Genomic DNA, 12,339 nt, shown 5'->3' on the forward strand with positions numbered 1-12,339 from the left:
ACCCCACCATACCCCTGTCTGCACATTATGCCCTGAATCAATTCTACCACGCCCAGAAATGTGCTCCTTTTATTCTTTGTCCACAACTCTCTAGGCAACCAGTGTTGATATCCTTTAGCCGTACCCTCATCCTACCGTACCCTCAACCCAAGCCCTGCGTGTCCCCAGGCCCTCTCATTTGTTGAATTCTGTGATCGAAAAAGCCTTGGTTTCATGCATGTCAATATCAGAAGCCTCCTCCCTAAGTTTGTTTTACTCACTGCATTAAGCACACCACGCCAACCCTGATGTCCTTGCCGTGTCTGAATCCTGGCTTAGGAAGGCCACCAAAAATTCTGAGATTTCCATACCCAACTACAACATTTTCCGTCAAGATAGAACTGCCAAAGGGGGAGGAGTTGCAATCTACTGCAGAGAGAGCCTGCAAAGTTATGTCATACTTTCCAGGTCTGTACCCAAACAGTTTGAACTTCTAATTTTAAAAATTAACCTCCAGAAATAAGTCTCTCACTGTTGCCACCTGCTATTGACCCCCCTTCGTTCCCAGCTGTGCCCTGGACACCATTTGTGAATTGATCGCTCCCCATCTAGCTTCAGAATTCATTCTGTTAGGTGACCTAAACTGGGATATGCTTAACACCCCGGCAGTCCTACAATCTAAGCTGGATGCCCTCAATCTCACACAAATCATCAAGGAACCCACCATGTACAACCCTAAATCTGTAAACATGGGCACCCTCAGACATTATCCTGACCAACTTGCCCTCCAAATACACCTCCGCTGTTTTCAATCAGGATCTCAGCGATCACTGCCTCATTGCCTGTATCCGCTATGGGTCTGCGGTCAAACGACCACCCCTCATCACTGTCAAACGCTCCCTAAAACACTTCTGCGAGCAGGCCTTTCTAATCGACCTGGCCCGGGTATCCTGGAAGGATATTGACCTCATCCCGTCAGTCGAGGATGCCTGGTCATTCTTTAAAAGTAATTTCCTCACCATCTTAGATAAGCATGCCCCGTTCAAAAAATGCAGAACTAAGAACAGATGTAGCCCTTTGTTCACTCCAGACCTGACTGCCCTTGACCAGCACAAAAACATTCTGTGGCGGACTGCAATAGCATCGAATAGTCCCCGCGATATGCAACTGTTCAGGGAAGTCAAGCAGAAATTTGCATCCTGTAGCTCTAACTCCAAAACGTTTTGGGACACTAAAGTCCATGGAGAACAAGAGCACCTCCTCCCAGCTGCCTACTGCACTGACACTAGGTAACACGGTCACCACTGATAAATCCATGAAAATCGAACATTTCAATAAGCATTTCTCAATGGCTGGCCTTGCCTTCCTCCTGGCTTCTCCAACCCTGGCCAACAGCTCCGCCTCCACTGTGGCAACCCCTATTACTAGTCTGCTCAACCTCTGTTTAGTATCGTCCGAGATTCCTAAAGATTGGAACGCTTCCGCGGTCATCCCCCTCATCAAAGGGGGTGACACTTTAGACCCAAACTATTACAGACCTATATCCATCCTGCCCTGCCTTTCTAAAGTCTTCGAAAGCCAAGTTAACAAACAGATCACTGACCATTTCGTATCCCATCGCACCTTCTCTGCTGTGTAATCCTGTTTCCGAGCTGGTCACGGGTGCACCTCAGCCACGCTCAAGGTACTAAACGATATCATAACCTCCATCGATAAAAGACAGTACTGTGCAGCCGTCTTCATCAACCTTGCCAAGGCTTTCGACTCTGTCAATCACCGTATTCTTATCGGCAGACTCATTAGCCTTGGTTTCTCGAATGACTGCCTCGCCTGGTTCACCAACTACTTCTCAGACAGAATTCAGTGTGTCAAATCGGAGGTTTGATCGTCTGGACCTCTGGCAGTCTCTATGGGGGTACCACAGGGTTCAATTCTCGGACCGACTCTTTTCTCTGTATACACCAACGATGTTGCTCTTGCTGCGGGTGATTCCTTGATCCACCTCTACGCAGATGACACAATTCTGTATACATCTGGCCCTTCTTTGGACATTGTGTTAACCTCTTGAAGCTAGGGGGCACTATGTTTATGTTTGGAAAAATAATGTTCCCAAAGTTAACGGCCTATTTATCAGGACCAGATGGCAGAATATGCATATAATTGACAGCTTAGGATAGAAAACACTCTAAAGTTTCCAAAACTGTAAAAATATTGTCTGTGAGTATAACATAACTGATATTGCAGGCGAAAGCCTGAGAAAAATCCAATCAAGAAGTGACTCTTCTTCTTAGAACTACCCATCCCGGAACCGGGTGAATTGTCATCAACTACATTAATTAGCATAACGCAACGGACAAAAAATCTTACTAGAAAATATTCATATTCTTGAAATCACAACTGAAATATAGTGAAACACAGCTTAGCCTTTTGTTAAACAACACAATGTAACTCCAAGTCAATCACACTTCTGTGAAATCAAACTGTCCACTTAGGAAGCAACACTGATTGACAATAAATTCCACATGCTGTTGTGCAAATGGAATAGACAACAGGTGGAAATTATAGGCAATTCGCAAGACACCCCAAATAAAGGAGTGGTTCTGCAGGTGGTGATTACAGACCACTTCTCAGTTCCTAATGCTTCCTGGCTGATGTTTTGGTCACTTTTGAATGCTGGTGGTGCTTTCAGTCTAGTGGTATTATGAGACTGAGTCTACAACCCACACAAGTGGCTCAGGTAGTGCAGCTCATCCAGGATGGCACATCAATGCGAGCTGTGGCAAGAAGGTTTGCTGTGTCTGTCAGCGTAGTGTCCAGAGCATGGAGGCGCTACCAGGAGACAGGCCAGTACATCAGGAGACGTGGAGGAGACCGTAGGAGGGCAAAAACCCAGCAGCAGGACCGCTACCTCCGCCTTTGTGCAAGGAGGAGCAGGAGGAGCACTGCCAGAGCCCTGCAAAATGACCTCCAGCAGGCCACAAATGTGCATGTGTCTGCTCAAATGGTCAGAAACAGACTCCATGAGGGTGGTATGAGGGCCCGACGTCCACAGGTGGGGGTTGTGCTTACAGCCCAACACCGTGCAGGACGTTTGGCATTTGCCAGAGAACACCAAGATTGGCAAATTCGCCACTGGCGCCTTGTGCTCTTCACGGATGAAAGCAGGTTCATACTGAGCACATGTAACAGATGTGACAGTCTGGAGATTAGGTACCGAGATGAGATCCTCAGACCCCTTGTGAGACCATATGCTGGTGCGGTTGGCCCTGGGTTCCTCCTAATGCAAGACAATGCTAGACCTCATATGGATGGAGTGTGTCAGCAGTTCCTGCAAGAGGAAGGCATTGATGCTATGGACTGGCCCACCCGTTCCCCAGACCTGAATCCAATTGAGCACATCTGGGACATCATGTCTCGCTCCATCCACCAACTCCACATTGCACCGCAGACTGTCCAGGAGTTGGCGGGTGCTTTAGTCCAGGTCTGGGAGGAGATCCCTCAGGAGACCATCCGCCACCTCATCGGGAGCATGCCCAGGCATTGTAGGGAGGTCATACAGGCATTTGGAGGCCACACACACTACTGAGGCTCATTTTGACTTGTTTTAATCACCCTGTCATCTCAGATTTTGAAATTATGCTTTACAGCCAAAGCAAGACAAGCATTTGTGTAGAAAAGGGAATCTGGTTGATACCCCTTTCAATGCTCAATAGGGATGCATAGGAACGCAGAGGTTTCAAAATAAGAGTCACTTCCTGATTGGATTTATCTCAGGCTTTCGCCTGCAATATCAGTTCTGTTATACTCACAGACAATATTATTACAGTTTTGGAAACTTTAGAGTGTTTTCTATCCTAAGCTATCAATTATATGCATATTCTACACTGCTCAAAAAAATAAAGGGAACGCTTAATCCCAGAAAAATGGCCATACCTCAAAAAGCGTTGAGGCCTCGACGCCATCTTGTTCATGGCCATCTGACCATTATGCCAAACCTATTCTCACCAAGTTTCATCTTCAAAGTCTTTTCCGTCTAGGAGAAAATTTGCAAAATGATTCCATTCGCCCTCTGGTGGGATTTACCGGGACGGTGGAAAAAACACAAGATTTAGAAAATTGTATAAAACGGAAACCGAATGTCAGAGAGACTTCTTTCGATGACTTCCCGGAAGATCCGACCCTACTGCACGGCCCACCACCGTCCGCAAATTTTAGAAACATTTGCGGACGTCTAGTAAGGGACCGTACATTTGCAATATGTACTTTCTCACCGACCATATGGCAAATGTCAAAATCTTTCCCTTCATGTTTGGAAATCTCAGTGTAGAATACACTTAACAAAGAGTTGCAGTTAGTTTCAGAGTGGGTGGCAAGGAATGAGTTAGTACTAAATGTTTCTAAAACGTAAAGCATTGTATTTGGGACAAATCATTTATTAAACCCTAAACCTCAACTAAATCTTGAAATAAACAATGTGAAAATTATGCAAGTTGATGTGACTAAACTGCTTGGAGTTACCCTATATTGTAAACTTTCAAGGTCAAAACATATTGATACAACAGTAGCTAAGATTGGGAGAAGTCAGTCCATAAGAATGCGCTGCTCTACCTTCTTTACAGCAGAACCTAGTTTTGTCGCACCTGGACTACTTTTCAGTCATCTTTTCAGTCATCTGGTTAGGTGTCCCAAAAAAGGACTTTGCAATATTGCAATAGGTTCAGAATATGGCAGCACGGCTGGCCCTTGGATGTACAAAGAGAGCTAATATTAACAATATGCATGACAATCTCTCCTGGCACAAAGTGGAGGAGAGATTGACTTCATCACTACAGTACTTGTGTTTATGAGAGGTACTGACATGTTGAATGCACCGAGCTGTCTGTTTGAACTTCTGGCACACAGCTAGGACACCCATACATACCCGACATGACATGCCACAAGAGGTTTCTTCACAGTCCAGAACAGACTTTGGGAGGCATGAAACTCTATTCCACATCAAGTTACTCATGCAAGCAGTAAAATTACATAACAAAACAAGATTAAAAAACACCATATGGAACAGCGGGGACTGAGAAGCAACACAAACATAGGGACAGACACAAGCATACACACACACACACACACACACGATAACATACACACACGTACATGGATTTTGTACTGTATATATGTGGTGGTGGTGGAGTAGGGACCTGAAGTCACGCAGTGTGTTGAGGAATCAGTGAATGTATTGTAATATTGCATAGCCTTAATTTTACTGGACCCCAGGAATAGTAGCTGGCAGTTTCACCTCTACGTATTCCAGATTTAAAGGGGAAAAAAACAAGAATCAAAGTGTCGATGGACACATCATCATGATGATGCAAAATATCATATGATGCAAAACGCATCACATGATGATGTGGCCGGTGACTCTGCTTCTTGAATGTCAAATATCTTGAAAAGTTGATATCAGACATGCAAAACATTTTCGGACAAAATCAACTGTGAATTTTTGAGTGTAATTTCCCTTTAAGGGCATACTTGCTAACATCTAGCCCACTCCACACTATTAGCCATAACCCTGGGTCAGTGAGGCAGAGCCACACGGCCACCCCGGGCTCTAATCAATCTGACACATTGCTGCAAAACTCACGTACATGCTCTAAAGCAGTTAACACAGGCATCTACACAGACGTCAGCAACGCAGCCAAGGAGTAGAGCTTGCAGGTATATGGTACGTAAACAACAACCTCAGAATTGTACAAAATGTAGGTGTGCATTATGAGTGCGTGTGTGTGTATGTCTGTATGTGTTAATATACATAATGTGTGTTTTGTCCCTCCAGTCTCCCCCATTATCTGTGTTCAGAACCAGGTCCCAGAACATGTGAGTGTGGTGCTGAACAACCCTTTGTCTCTAACCTGTGACATCCCTCTTCCTGCTATCACCTGGTTGAACGATGGAAACAACAGAGCAGGAGACCAATAGAAGTTGTACTCACACAAATGACAATAGAGCTGTACATAGGTTCACTTTGAATGTTTATGCTGTTTTAGGGCCTTATTAGGTCCCTGGAGTAACACCTTTAATTGTTGGAATTCCTTAGAGTTTTAGACCTCATTCACAGAACACAGGTTGACTTTTGCTGATGTAATATGCTCTCTAAGAACCACACTGTTGTGGTAGTGTGCTGAAGGAAGTACTGTGTTTGTTGGCTGTGACGACCAAAACCAAAGCGTGGATTGCAGTCACTCATTAGGAATCAGATCAAATCATATTTTATTGGTCACATATAGGTGCTTATCAGATGTTATTGCGGGTGAAGCGAAATGCTTGTGCATCTAGTTCTGACAGTGCAGCAATATCTAACAAATAATATCTAAGAATTTCACAACAAATACCTAATACACAGAAATCTAAGTAAAGGGATGGAATTAAGAATATATGGATGAGCAATGTCAGTGGCACAGGGTAAGAGCAGTTTATAGACTGCTTACAGGGTAAGGGAACCAATATCCAAATCCATAAATGAACTGAACATTACGATTCAAGGGTTACTACCTCTAATACACATCAAATCAAATCATAATCACGTTTTATTGGTCACATAAACATATTTAGCAGACGTTATTGCAAGTGTAGTGAATTGCTTTTGTTCCTAGCACCAACAGTGCAGAAGCTTCTAACAATTCATAACAATACACTTAAATATAAAGTAAAAGAATGGAATTTAAAAAATATATATTTTAGGACAAGCAATGTCTGAGTGGTACTGACAAAAAATACAGTATATACATATGAGATGAGTAAAGCAGTATGTAAACATTATTAAAGGGAATAGTGTTCGATTATTAAAGTGACCAGTGATTCCATGACTATGTACAGACTGTAGGGCAGCATCCTCTAAGGTGCAGGGTTGAGTAACTGGGTGGTAGTCGGCTAGTGATGGGTATTTAACAGTCTGATGGCCTTGAGATAGAAGCTGTTTTTCAGTCTCTCGGTCCCAGCTTTGATGCACCTGTTCTGACCTCGCCTTCTGGATGATAGCGGGTGAACAGGCCATGGCTCAAGTGGATGATGTCCTTAAGGATCTTTTTGGCCTTTCTGTGACATTGGGCACTGTAGGTGTCCTGGAGGGCAGGCAGTGTGCCCCCGGTGATGTGTTGGGCAGACCTCACTACCCTCTGGAGAGTCGTACGGTTGTGGGCGGAGCAGTTGCCATACCAGGCGGGGATACAGCCCGACAGGATGCTCACGATTGTGCATCTGTAAAAGTTTTAGTGTTTTTGGTGACAAGCCAAATTTCTTCAGCCTCTTGAGGTTCAAGAGGTGCTGTTTTGCGTCTTCTTCAGCACACTGTCTGTGTGGGTGGACCATTTCAGTTTGTCCGTGATATGTGCGGCGAGGAACTTAAAACTTTCCACCTTCACCACAACTGTCATGTCGATGTGGATAGGGGGTGCTCCCTGTGCTGTTTCCTGAAGTCCACGATCATCTCCCTTGTTTTGTTGACGTTGAGTGTGAGGTTATTTTCCTGACACCACACTCCGAGTACCCTCACCTTCTCCCTGTAGGCCATCTCGTTGTTGTTGGTAATCATGTCTACCACTGTTGTGTCGTCTGCAAACTTGATGATTGAGTTGGAGGCGTGCATTTCCATGCAGTCATGGGTGAACAGGGAGTACGGGAGAGGGCAGAGAACAGTTGATTTCAGCAGTTACAGTATTTTTGAACCTACTGGTGATCATCTCCATCTCTCCCTTCAAGCAGCTCCACACTCCACAACCAATCTGCTCATCCTTTCTCTGGCTGTGTCAGATCTCCTGGTGGGACTGATTGTAATACCAGTAATGACTGTAGCAACAATGGATCCATGCTGGGGTTTTGGGGAATATTTCTGTGTGTTTCATGCCTACATTGCTTGTTTGTGTACTTCTTTATCTCTGGGCAATTTGGTCTTGATATCTATTGACCGCTATGTTGTTGTGTGTGATCCCTTACTGTACCACTCTAAAATAACAACAACAAGAATCATTTGTTGTATATCCATTACCTGGTGTTGTTGTATCATATACCGTGCTGCTAATAATAAAACAAACTTTGTAAATTTACGGATACCAAGTAGGTGTTTGACAGAATGTGTTATTGTTGAAGGAATAACATGGGTTAATATAATTTACATTGTATTTACAATGGTTGTCCCTTGCTCTATTATTATACCGCTTTCTGTGAAAACCTTTGTGGTGGCCAGATCACAGGCCAGAAAGGTGTTTTCAAAAGAGGCTGCCAGTGTGTCTGGTGTTAAAACTGCACAACCAAATAAGTCTGAGAGAAAGACAGCAAATACTCTATCTATTGTTGTTTTCACCTATTATATTTGTTGGATTCCAACCCTATTTATTTTCTTATTTTTGTGTGTTTTAAGTGACAATTTATCACTTTTCATCCATTTTCTACCACTTGTTAATTCCTTCATAAATAATAATAATAATAATAATTTATGCATTATTTTATCCATGGTTCAAAGTGACAGCTAAACATAGTTTAACTCTGAAGTTCCTATAATTTTAACCCTAGTTTCACAAAGGTTTGATATAGTCAAGTTATACAATTGTTGTAATTGCTTCTTTCATGTGACAATACACTGACGTTACTTATCTCAGAGTTCTCGTCAAAAGATACATGTGGTGTTGATACAGAATGATTTGGATGGATTGGATTTGAAGGACTTGGAGTAAGTAAGTATTCTAAGTATTCTATGTAAGTATTGTAAAAGTCCATTCTGAGGACTTCATTTGTCATTCTATATGTTGTTTAACATCTCCCTCTCGTGGCTCAATTGTGACACAACGTCCTCATCAAGTGTAGTAAAGTTTAAATGTACACTACTGCATATCAGATAACGTTCAAGTCTATCTCAATGGTGTATTGTGTAAGTAGTTGAGGGTAAAATGCAAGAATATGCTATTAAGGGTAACACTATAATGTTAAGTAAAAACACTTTGTAAGAAAAAATGTATAATGGATTAGTAAATCGTTTATTCATCCTTCATGTATAACATCCCACATTTGTTTTAGAAAGCAGGTTATTCACACATTAATTAACTTTCATAGTCTGTAATAATGATTCAGAAGATCATTCATGAGATGTTAAATGAATTAACTTATAAACCATTTACTGATCATTAGTACAGTCAAATTTGCCGTCCCTAATCTAAAGTAAGGACTTTTCATACTTTATGAATGTTTTGAACAGTGACCAGTGTAATTTCTCACTAATAGACGGACATGCTATTGGTAGAAATTCCAACAGAGCCTGATGTTCTCAAAATGACCTATAACATATCAATGGTTAAACAATAAGCACACAACACAGAGGATGTTTAAAGAAATATTGAACATTTTATTTAAAAAACAGTCACGCTGTTCTAATGTTCTTATAGTGTGCTGAAGGAAGTAACGTGTTTGTCTGAAAATGATAAGTATTTTTTGTTGGCCCTGAGTACCTAAACCAAAGTGTGGATTGCAGTCACTCATTAGAGAAGTTCATAGACTGTTTACAGGGTAAGGGAACCAATATCTAAATATATAATTTAACTGAACATTACGTTTAAAGGGTTAAAAGCTTTGATACACTACAAGTGAAGGTGTACAAATACTTATGTCTTCTTCAAATTGGGGGACTAGATACATAATTTGTTTTTGTTCCTAAACGGTAAAACATATGTATGAAAATACCCTCAAATAAAAGGTTCTATAATGTCGCCTCATTAAACATTAGATTTCATATCCAAAATGCTGGAGTGAAGAGGCCAGTTGAAAAACAGTTTAACTGCAGAGTTTTACACCCACTGGGCCAACACTGGTTGAATCAATGTTGTTTAAAAAAAAATCCAACATAGAGTTGACATTGAATTGATGTCTGTGCCCAGTGGGCAGGGATTGCTTTCAGTATGTGCTGTGGCCATAGGTGTCAGAGACGTGTGTATAGGTGGCAGGGAAGTCAGGTGCAGGAGAGTCAAACGGAGTGTAAAATGGAGTCTTTTAATAAATGTCCAAGTAACCTGCTCCATAACATTAATAAGATAAATGTGCACCTATACAAATAAACACTACACTGACAATAAGCAATCTCTGACAAAGACATGAGGGGAAACAGAGGGTTAAATACACAACAGATAATGGGTGGGATTGAAAACAGGTGTGTGGGAAGACAAGACAAAACCAATGGAAAATGAAAAATGGATCGATGATGGCTGGAAGACCGGTGACGTTGACCGCCGCCCCCCGCCTGAACAAGGAGAGGCAACGACTTCGGGCAGAAGTCGTGACAGTACCACCCCCCTGATGCACGGCTTCTGACGCGCGGCTCCAGCCGCGCTTCGACACCGGCCTCGGGAACGACCCGGAGGGCGAGGTGCAGGGCGATCCGGATGGAGACGGTGGTATTCTTTTAACATGGAAGGATCTAACGCGTCCTCCACCGGAACCCAGCATCTCCCCTCCGGCCTGTACCCCTCCCAGTCCACGAGGTACTGAAGGCCCCTCGCTCAATGTCTCGAATTCAAAATGGATCGAACAGAGTACGCCGGGACCCCCTCGATGTTTAGAGGAGGCGGAGGAACATCATGCACTTCAGCCTCCTGGAGTGGGCCAGCCACCACCGACCTGAGGAGAGACACATGGAACGAGGGGTTAATACGGTAATTAGTGGGCAGTTGTAACCTATAACATACCTCGTTCACTTTCCTCAGGACTTTAAACAGCCCCACAAACTACGGACCCAGCTTCCGGCAGAGCAGGCGGAGGGGCAGGTTTCGGGTAGAGAGCCAGACCCTGTCCCCTGGTGCGAACACCGGGGCATCACTGCAGCAACGGTCTGCACCAATTTTCTGGGGCCTTATGGTGGGCTGCCTCCCAGGTTTCCTCAGCATGCCGAAACTAATTGTCCACCGCAGGAGCCTTGGTCTGACTGATGCCAAGGAGCCAGAACCGTCTGATAGCCTAATACACATTGAAAAGGAGTAAGGTTAGTGGAGGAGTGACGTAGCGAGTTCTGGGCCATCTCTGCCCAGGGCACGAACTTCGCCCACTCCCCCGGCCGGTCCTGGCAATAGGACCGCAGAAACCTACCCACATCCTGGTTAACTCTCTCCACCTGCCCATTACTCTCGGGGTGAAAACCTGAGGTAAGACGAACCGAGATCCCCAGACGCTCCATGAATGCCTTCCAGACCCTTGATGTGAACTGGGGACCCCGATCAGACACTATATCCTCAGGCACCCCATAGTGCCGGAAAACATGTGTAAACAGGGCCTCTGCAGTTTGTATGGCCGTTGGGAGACCGGGCAAAGGGAGGAGACGACAGGACTTTGAAAACCGATCCACAACGACCAGGATCGTGGTGTAACCCTGTGAAGGTGGAAGATCAGTCAAAAATTCACCGACAGGTGCGACCACGGCCGTTGAGGAATGGGTAAAGGTTGTAGCTTACCTCTGGGCAGGTGTCTAGGAGCCTTGCACTGGGGCGCACACCGAGCAGGAGGAAACATAAATCCTCACGTCCTTAGCTAAAGTGGGCCACCATGACCTCCCATCAAGACAGCGCATCGTCCGACCTATCCCAGGATGACCTGAGGAGGGTGACATGTGAGCCCAATAGATCAATCGGTCGCGGACAGCAGATGGAACGTACAGACGACCAGCTGGACACTCAGGGGGAGAGGGCTCTGCACGTGACGCCCGCTCAATGTCCGCGTCCAGCTCCCACACTACAGGCGCCACCAAACACGAAGCTGGGAGTATGGGAGTGGGATCCATGGACCGCTCCTCTGTGTCATCCAGCCGAGACAATGCGTCTGCCTTGACGTTCTGGGAGCCTGGTCTGTAAGAAAGAGTAAACACAAAACGAGTGAAAAACATGGCCCACCTTGCCTGGTGAGGATTCTTCACCCGCAGTCTCTTCGCCTGCCGGATGTACTCCAGATTGTGGTGGTCAGTCCAGATGAGAAAAGGGTGTTTAGCCCCCTCAAGCCAATGCCTCCACGCCTTCAAGGCTTTTATGACAGCTAACAGCTCCCGGTCCCCCACATCATAGTTTCGCTCCACAGGGCTGAGCTTCTTCGAAAAGAAAGCACAGGGGCGAAGCTTCAATGGCACACCCGAACGCTGAGAGAGCACTGCTCCTATCCCAGCTTCAGATGCGTCCACCTCCACTATGAATGGTAAAGAGGGATCTGGATGAGACAACACAGGCACCGAGGTAAACAGAGTCTTCAGGTGTCCAAAAGCCCTGTTTGCCTCAGCTGACCACTGCAAGCACACCAGGCCCCCCTTTAGCAGTGATGTAATGGGAGCAGCAACCTGACCAAAACCCA

Source organism: Oncorhynchus kisutch, linkage group LG21 (genome assembly GCF_002021735.2).
Source record: "Oncorhynchus kisutch isolate 150728-3 linkage group LG21, Okis_V2, whole genome shotgun sequence".
NCBI classification, from domain to species: domain Eukaryota; kingdom Metazoa; phylum Chordata; class Actinopteri; order Salmoniformes; family Salmonidae; genus Oncorhynchus; species Oncorhynchus kisutch.